The sequence below is a fragment of the Delphinus delphis genome, chromosome 5, assembly GCF_949987515.2.
Source record: "Delphinus delphis chromosome 5, mDelDel1.2, whole genome shotgun sequence".
Taxonomy (NCBI): domain Eukaryota; kingdom Metazoa; phylum Chordata; class Mammalia; order Artiodactyla; family Delphinidae; genus Delphinus; species Delphinus delphis.
Genome location: NC_082687.1, coordinates 134,176,209 through 134,185,721, shown reverse-complemented (window position 1 = coordinate 134,185,721; position 9,513 = coordinate 134,176,209). Strand labels below are relative to the sequence as shown.

General features: G+C 50.0%; 1 non-coding gene across 1 annotated transcript; it reads right to left on the bottom strand.

Moving 5' to 3' along the window:
- Window positions 1-7,592: 7,592 nt before the first annotated feature.
- LOC132426390 (U6 spliceosomal RNA) lies at window positions 7,593-7,699 on the bottom strand. Its single transcript, XR_009519684.1, has one exon. It is a non-coding gene; the product is annotated as a U6 spliceosomal RNA (small nuclear RNA).
- Window positions 7,700-9,513: the final 1,814 nt, after the last annotated feature.

Sequence of the window (9,513 nt, the reverse complement as noted above, 5' to 3'; positions counted from 1 at the left end):
GCCCTGGCAAGGAGGGGCATTTTACCACAGACGTTGCTTCCAATTGCCTTTGTGTGATGCTAATAATAAAACTGGGTCAGTTTTATTTTGGGTGGACCCCTCCCCCCCCACCGCTGCCACCTTGGTACATCCCTGCTCTGGCAGCTTCTCAGTAAAGGAACCAGCTCCTACTTTATGGATCACGCTAGGCTCAGAGGGGTGAGAAGATCTGCCCACAGAGCTGAGACCGGCACTCATGGCTCCTCGCTCACAGCTCAGGGCCAAGTCCTTGCCCCTGATGTCCCTCCTTGAGCCCCATGACTGACTTCACTTACTGAGCTCTGAAGGCTGCAGAGGTCCAGCTTGACCCTCATGCTCCTCTTCTGAGCTGTCGTCTTCTGCTCTTTCTTGGGGGCTTTTCTCCTTCCCAATCTAAGTCTGGTTGCAGAGTGGGAGGTTCTTTCTCTACTTTCCTGTTTCCTGGGGCAGGTGGAACATCTGGTCCAAGGGCCTCCGGGCTGCTCACCAGGGGCAAAGAAAGCCACAGAGATGGAGCAAAGATTCCAGGCATCTTATACCATTCTTATGGCCGTGAGTCACGCTCCGTAGTTCTGTGTTCCTTCTCTTAAATCGTGTGGGAAGTCCCCCGGGATGTTCTGGGATGTCCTTCTCACTGTACCTGGCCGGTTTTAGCTACCCAGGTCTGATTAGGCTGGAGGCTGCCTAAACCGTTCAGACAGATGGGGCTGGCAGATCCTTCGAGCCTTCCTTCCTAATCTTTCTGGATGTGAGACTCTTGGGCTGGCCCTCGGCTTCCTGGGATGGCTCTGGGGGACTTCTGTGCACAGTTGCTTTGCACAGGCTGTGTGTTCCTCTCGCCAGCCCCCGAAATCATATGCACAGAGGCACGTAGAGGCCACTCCCCCTTGCCCTTTGGATTATACCCAAAGAAGTCGCTGAGAAGCTGGGGTAAACTACTGACTTGCTTTTCCTAGGCCAGAGAAGGCCCCTGTGGCCTTTGACACCGAAGGAGGCCAGGTGGCCGTCATGCCCCTTTTGCCCTTCTGTGTGCTCCCCTACCGCTCTCCTGGGCTGTTCCTAGGGTGGGGACAGATCTCAGCAGGGAACACCCCCAGGCTGTCTTCACTCTAAGATGTGCGCACATCCAAAAAGAAACTGCCCATATTTACTGCCCCTGACCCCGATGAAAGCTCCAAGCCGTAGCCCCTGAGGCCCCATGAATATTTTAAACTTTGCTTCATCCATCTGGACACTCCTCTTTGGAGAGCACAGGGCGGAGCACGCGCTACCTTGCAGCCCATCTTTCTGTACAGATTTCCAGGTACCTCTCCCCCTCCCTCCCTCCCTCCAGTGGTGACCTTGCGGGCTCTAGTCTAGATAACTCTTGTTTTCCTTTCTCCTCCGGAGAAGTGGGACATGTCCTAAATTGGCTCTTAAAACTCCTTTAAGATTTTATGTGGAGTCTAGAAACATGGTGGTAGAGATGAACTTATCAGCAAAGCAGAAATGGAGACACAGACATAGAGAATAATCTTATGGTTACCAAGGGGGAAGGGGGGGTGGGAGGAACTGGGAGATGGAGGTTGACATAGACACGCTACTATGTATAAAAGAGATAACTAATGAGAACCTACTGTTTAGCGCAGGGAACCCAACTCAGTGCTGTGTGTTGACCTAAACGGGAAGGAAATCCAAAGAAGAGTGGAGATATGTATACGTATGGCCGATTCACTTTACTGTACAGCAGAAACTAACACAACATTGTAAAGCAATTATACTCCAATAAAAAGTTAAAAAAGAAAAAAAAAAAAGATTTTCTCGTTTAGCCTTCCAGGAAGACCCTGGCCCCTGGAAGGCCTCTCTCTCCGGCTTTCTCCGCTCTCTTGTGTGTGCCAGCTGTTCCTCACGGGCCAGTCCTTAAGGCTGATTTGACGTTGGTTGAATGCCAGCATCTCTTTCCGCTACTTTAAGCCCACGGTCCACCCTCTGACACAGCCCGGCCCCCCTGGGAGAACCCGTCTTGCTTGACGGGAGCCTGCATCCTTTAGGTCTTCTCCCTCCTTCCAGCTCCTGGGACTTTTCTCTTCACACCAAGCTCCCGGGCTCCCCAGACGGGCCTCTGGTTCACGGCTCTGCATGGAGCTCAGTGGAAGCATCCAGATGGCCCCAGCTCAGGTTACTGTGGGTCGGGGCCCCCTCTGGTGTTACTTGCCCCTCCATTTTCTTCTCTCTCTGCTCCCCCACCCCTTCCCCCTGCCCTCAACGGAGCAGTCTTTTCCAATCGCATCTTTAAAAAAGAAAACACTTCAAAATACGGAGACAATAAAAGACATAAAACCTGCCGAGGGACGAGGAGGTTATTTCCACACATGCGTTTTCTGACAATTTTGGCAAAGCTGCTTCCCAAACATCTGCACTAAATATTCCCCAACACAGGTGTGTGCTTAATAAAGTCTTGGAGTAAATAACACAGAATTGCAATCACCAGGCAGCTTGGGACTAGACAGGCCCTCTACCTGGGTTTACTTCTTGGGACTCCAGGGTGAAGGAGGCCCTGGGACCTGGGCTCCGGGGCTGCACGGGGATAGATTTGCTTTTGCTCAGAAGCGCTGGGGAGGCAGCCCGGCCTCAGCCCTTCGAAAGAGACAACACTAGCTTTTTCATAGCAGCACAGCCCTGTATATCAACGTGCTCTTAATTTAGCCACTGTGCTATCATTCTTCCGCTCCACAGATGAGAAAAACGAGGCAGGGAATAGTCAAAGTTTATCTCCTAAGTACCTCTGTCCCCTCGTCTTCAAGTTGAAGAGGATGGACTAAAGTTTCTCCTTATTCTCAAATGGTGTGATTCTGTGAAATCACTCCTTCCAAATTTATACACTCTTGCTGAGGAGTGCGGCTGCCTCTCTAATTTCCGAGGGATGTGAAGGGTTTTCTAGCAATCTGCAGGCTGAACTGAATGCGTCTTTGTGCTTTCCATCACGGTCTAAAAGAAAATCTTCGGAATTGTAGCAGAAAAAAAAAAAAAGAAAAACCATCTGAAAATGTCTCAGAAAAAGAAAAGTACCTTCACGGTAGCCTCTGTAGCACAAAAGGCAAAAGAGCTTGACATTTTCCCAGGAGTGAATGAGTAGGTGTGGCAATTGTAAGGGTTCATGGCAAGGGCTCCCAAGAGCTCTGGGATAAGGATGGGATCGTTACTGAACTTCTCAATGAGCTTTTTAAGGGATGACGCACTGGCTGGAACCTAGGATGCCATTATATTTCTCGGGTGAGGAAAAAGAAAGGCTGTTTTAATGCATCTCCTGTCCTATTCCCCTCTTCAGTAGCCTGTGGACCTACGTATGTACGTATCTCTCTCTGTCAAATCCATATATGTACGTATATATCCATCCATCCATCGGTCTGTCCATCTATCCATCCATCTGCCTTTCTTTCCCTTGATCTCACCTGCCTGCTCTGACTCTGCCTCTTCTCATTTTTGTCTCGTCAGGCTGAAATTACCTGCCTTCCCAGTAAGGATGAATAATGAAGCAGTGTTTTCCCACCCGCAGTATGTCAATCTTTCTCCTGAGTGGACTGTTCAGATAGGTTTCATTGAATTAAAATTCCAAGTCTGCCCTGAAAGTTGAAGCATACATCTTTAATGCTTCCTAAGGGTTTTCAGAAATTCCGCTACAGCTGATCATAGCTGCTGATGGTGGGGCGCCTCTACTCTGAATGGTCCCCCAGGCCTCTTAGTATGATCATCAAGGAGGTGTCCCCAGATGCCTGCTGGCAGTAAGGGTCGACATCTTCCCATTCAAATTCTCTTTGTCTCCTGAGGTGTGGATGGAATTTGGAGGCTGCGGAATCCCAGGGAGGATGTGTTAATGCCGTCTCTTCCTTAAGGAGCTTGAGGTCTTGGAAAGAAGACACGCATTTCCTGAGAACAAACAGAGTCATGAAGTCTACAAATAGAATTTTGAACGAGCAGATCATCTCTTCCAGGTCCCCGGCCCTGCTGATTTGAGTTGCTGGAATGTAGCGACCATAACTGGCATCGATTGAGAGCGTAGACATTGTTACAAGTGTTGTACACGCATGAACACACTTAATTCCCACAATAACCCAATGGGGCAGATACTATTAATAGCCTTATTTTACAGGAAGGGGGTTAATGAGGTAACTGATATCTTTTGGATGGTGAGACGCACATTCTGTTCGGGGATTAAAGAGACAAGGGAATCCAAAGAGTGAATTTCTGTCCTACCCATATTTAAAATTCCCTACTGGCAGGCAAAAATAATTTTAAAATAATTTAAAAAATAGGGCAATAAGGATAAATAGGGCAGGGAAAAAAATAGAGCAACTGCGGCTAGATTCCTGATCTGCTGGGGTGGACGTGAGTAGGGATACAAGACATCATCTCGAGATCATCCTCGGCCCCTGGCCGGCTGCTGAGAACATCTGTAAGACAGGCGGGTCGCTTCAGCTCTGTGTCACGGCCATTCTGAGCCCCACGGGGCTGACGATGCCTTTTCTCCATCTCTAGTCACGCTCTTCCCGCTGGGGGGCGCAGACTCGCCGGATGCAGTAGGATCTGGGTTTCCATCTATGCCTGATTTGTGCCGCCCTTTACTCCGCAAGTTTCTTGGCTCCGGAGGGGTGGAGAGGGCAGAAGGAAAAGGGAGCTCTAAGGACCAGCTGCCCATGCCTCTGATGTTTACCTCTGCGTCTGTTGGCAGGTGCAGGGTTGAGGAGGGTGAGGGGACCGAACCCAAGTCGCTCCTTCCGCAAGGCTGGTGGGATCTCCGTCACATTCCATCAACACTGTAGGCGGCTAGTTGCCATCCTTCTGGACAGGACCATGACTGCCTATGTTTTCCAAAAGGCTAAACTTGGCTTCTGTTTTTAAGCCTTTAAACCAGCGCGTGGAGAAAGCAGGTCCCTCCAGTGCAGGATGTTGACAGCTTATCTAAGCTTAGAGGCCATGAAGGGTGTGATTTTGCGTATGTCCCTTCCTGATGCCAGCTGGCACCGCAGAACTCAGCACAAGCCCTGAGCGTTTTCGTGCTGCTCCCTCTCTGTGCGTGCGCGCGTGCGCGCGCGCGCACACACACACACACACACACACACACACACACACTCACACCCTGTGCGTTCCAGACAGGCTGCTTCAAGCAGGTGACTAAGAAGAGACAACAAAAGCATTGTACCAGTTGCTTTGAAAATGGCTCCTTTCAAAATGCCCTTGAGATCTGGGTGCAACGCTCTGTCTGGAATCTATGGGGAAATGCCGTGTACCCAGCACAGCGTTCTGAGGCACAACAGTTCCTGTGTCGGCCGACTGTGCCCTCTGCCAAGCCTGTTTACAGCAAGAGCTTTCACTGCCAGAGCCGCTCACGCTTCTCAAATTCAGGATATAGCCACTAGATGGCGCTAAAGGTCTGCGAAACTTGTTTCTGGTCGGCCCTTAAATCTGTAATTCCGCCCTTAGCTGAAGAATCCTTACAGAAGAGAGAGACCTTGATCATAAAACCCACACGCAATAACAGGTTCATAATGCATCCTAGTGACTACACGTTGTATTTCTTTTTCTCCCTGAGAAATAAAATTTCTCTTTCAATGGAGAAGGATGTTCCTTACCATCTAACATGTGCTAATGTTAAATCTCTTTCCTAGGACGCCTGCAGACTAAGCCTTTAATGTGCACTGACCGAGACATCTGGGCAGTGTCTGCGGCGGGATATGCCGATTGATAGCTTGAGGGACTGAGAACACATAAGACACAGTCTTGGCAGCCTGGATAGAGAGGGTTATTTTTCCCTTAAAAAATGCACCTTTGACTTGTCAAAAACGTTTTCTCATTGATCCACGGAGACAGAATCTGCAGGTTAGAGAGGCAAGTTTACAGAAAATCTCCTTCATCTTTGGAAGGGAAGTTAAGGGCAAAGAAGAGACTAATTTCTTCTGTTTAAAAAGTATTTACATATTTGAGAGTGAGTTTAAGAATATAATAGTGGTGGGACAGAATTACATTTCGTTTTTTCCCTGACTCTTCCATCCCATGGCCTTCCGCATTACCTGGGTAAGAGGAATGACAGAACATTAAAAAAATGCCAAATGAGAGAATCAATAGCAGAATCTATATGAAAACAGAGCACAATACATTCACCAACATCTCAATTTATTCTTCTTTTTGTTTGTTTTGCGGTACACAGGCCTCTCACTGTTGTGGCCTCTCCCGTTGCGGAGCACAGGCTCCGGATGCGCAGGCTCAGTGGCCATGGCTCACGGGCCCAGCCGCTCCGCGGCATGTGGGATCTTCCCGGACTGGGGCACGAACCCGTGTCCCCTGCATCGGCAGGCGGACTCTCAACCACTGCACCACCAGAGAAGCCCTTCAATTTATTCTTAATATCGGTCCTTTTGTTAGCAGTGCCATGCAGCGAAAAGGGCTGAAATTCCCTGATTATGATGCACCTTTTGGTAGCTTATTGGTGAAGACTACGTGTTGATTGTTTGTCATGTGCACAGTGTGAGACTAGGTAAAAACCAAAACCAAAACCAAAACTGAAAAACCCACACACTTAAAACCAAATTGCATTGCAATTCCTTTGAAATCTCTACCTGTCATAGAGTCCCAGTTAAGTGTCCAAATTGCTTTCTGGGGTCTGCGCTAGAAGGGCAGGTGCCTTGCGTCTCTCTTTCCTTCTTGCGTGCCCAGCACCTGGCCTCACGTCTGGCACATGTGTGGGGTCTCAATCTACTTGCTCCGGGAGAGAAGGGCATGAAGGACTGGCTGTGGGCCCAGCAAGGAGAGAACATGTTAATTTCTATATTTTGTATGTGTCCCATTCTGAAATCTGCCTATTTCAGACTGACCCCTCCAGAGGCAGAGAATTACCTAGAGACCTTGCAAGCTTATGGTTGGAAAACGTAGGATCAAAACCACCGCACTGGGACTTCCCTGGTGGCGCAGTGGTTAAGAATCTGCCTGCCAATGCAGGGGACACGGGTTTGAGCCCTGGTCCCGGAAGATCCCACATGCTGCAGAGCGACTAAGCCCGTGCGCCACAACTACTGAGCCTGCGCTCTAGAGCCCACGAGCCACAACTACTGAGCCCACGAGCCACAACTACTGAGCCCACAAGCCACAAGTACTGAAGCCCGCACGCCTTGAGCCCGTGCTCTGCAACAAGAGAAGCCAGCGCAATGAGAAGTCCGTGCACTGCAATAAAGAGTAGCCCCTGTTTACTGCAACTGGAGAAAGCCCACGTGCAGCAACGAAGACCCAATGCAGCCAAAAATAAATAAATGGATAAATTATTAAAAAAATAAAACCCACCGCACCTCCATGACAAAAATGGGGACAATCTGCTCCTTTCAGAGAAATCAAACCAAGATCTCACAGTTGAATGTGGCGCAGTTATTATTATTATTTTTATTGAAGTATAGTTGATTTACAATGTTGTGTTAGTTTCAGGTGTACATCAAAGTGATTCAGTTATATATACATATATATATTCTTTTTCATATTCTTTTCCATTGTGGTTTATTATAGGATATTGAGTACAGTTCCCTGTGCTATACAATAGGACCTTGTTCTTTAAAACTATGGAACGCTCCACGAATTTGCATGTCATCCTTGTGCAGGGACCATGCGAATCTTGTCTGTATCGTTCCAGTTTTAGTATATGTGCTGCTGGAGTGCGCACTGGCACAATTATTTGTAACAGGTTTGTTTGTTTTTATTACCATGTATCATAAATAAGAGGCGTTTACTCTGTCAGTGTTTTTCTTCTCCAGAGTTGGATGATGTCTTCCTGGCTTCCACAGTGCTAGACAACCATCTCACACTTAGTGCCGGCCTGTGCGGCCATTCGCAAAAGGGATGTCCACGGACAGTGAGGCACATGTTCATTCAGACCCTGAGAGAGACAAAACAGGAACTCTTAATGAGGTGAGAGAAGCGTTTCTTCTCCCGTTGACATGCTATTTTTGTCAAACTTCATTTTCAGAAATAGAACAATATAGGAAGCAGATGCATGTGTTCTAGGTTTGGAGTTCCTCTTCGTTACTTCAGAAGACTTCTCCCCTCCCTCCCCTCCCCTCCCTCCCCTCCCCTCCTTTCCCTCCCCTCCCCTCCTTTCCCTCCTCTCCCTCCCCTCCCCTCCTTTCCCTCCCCTCCCCTCCCTCCCTCCCCTCCCCTCCCTTCCCTCCCCTCCCTCCCCTCCCCTCCTTTCCCTCCCCTCCCTCCCCTCCCCTCCTTTCCCTCCCCTCCCCTCCTTTCCCTCCTCTCCCTCCCCTCCCCTCCTTTCCCTCCCCTCCCCTCCCTCCCTCCCCTCCCCTCCCTTCCCTCCCCTCCCTCCCCTCCCCTCCTTTCCCTCCCCTCCCTCCCCTCCCTCCCCTCCCCTCCTTTCCCTCCCCTCCCCTCCTTTCCCTCCCCTCCCCTCCCGTCCCTCCCCTCCCTCCCCTTCCCTCCCCTCCCTCCCCTTCCCTCCCCTCCCTCCCCTCCCCTCCCCTCCCCTCCCTCCCCTCCCTCCCCTCCCCTCCCTCCCCTCCCCTCCCTCCCCTCCCTCCCCTCCCCTCCCTCCCCTCCCTTCCCTCCCCTCCCTCCCCTTCCCTCCCTCCCCTCCCCTCCTGTCCCCTCCTGCTCTCCCTTCTATGCTCTCCTCCTCCAGACAAAGAGATAGGTCTCCTTCTTTCCCTTCAAGATGAGATAAATCATGGTCTCTAATCTTCAAAGGAGGAAGAGTTGTGTCCTTGGGCTGCATCCCCATTCAGTGATGGAGAATCACAGGTCAAGGCTGGGGGACGTACCATCTACCTCCCAACAGCTGGGCCCCAGAAGCTGGGATGTGACCACAGCAGGACCAGAAACTGCTACCTCTTCCCAGCTGCTGAGGCCACAGACCCAGCAGTGAGGGAGCAGAAGTGGCCTCCAGGTTTCCCCTTAGACAGCCTGTTGGCTGTCACACCCAGGAAGCAAACTGAATGCAGCGCAGATCACATTCCAGCTGCTCTTTCTTCTGGGAGTTCCTTATTCTGCTTCAGGGAACGCTTTTCTTTGTGGTTCCCTTCTGCTCTGGGGCAGCACCTCACCTGTCCCACAAGGGGTTTTGCTGGAGACTCAGCAGCGTAGCTCTCTCCAAAGATACAGCTTCATCGATATCATCATCCAAACCCCTCACACAATTCTTGCTCCTTTGCCCTCTTTTCACATCCTTCTCAGGATCCAGGGGCCAGGAGTTCTGGGATCATCTCCGTGAATTCTGCTGAGACAGGTCTGTCCCGATCATCTTGATACCAGACACCAGTTTTTTTTGTTTTTTGTTTTGCCACCTCAGTTGAAACCGAGGCAGAGAGTCTCTTTCTAATATCTCATTCCTTCAGGACTGAATGAGATCCTGTTGGTGAAAACCAAATGTGAAGAGGTCTCTGTCAACTATAACGTTCTGTGCAAACGTCACTTAGGAGCATCTAATCTCTGCTAATCTGCTAATGCAGTCTTCTTACAACCACTACCAGG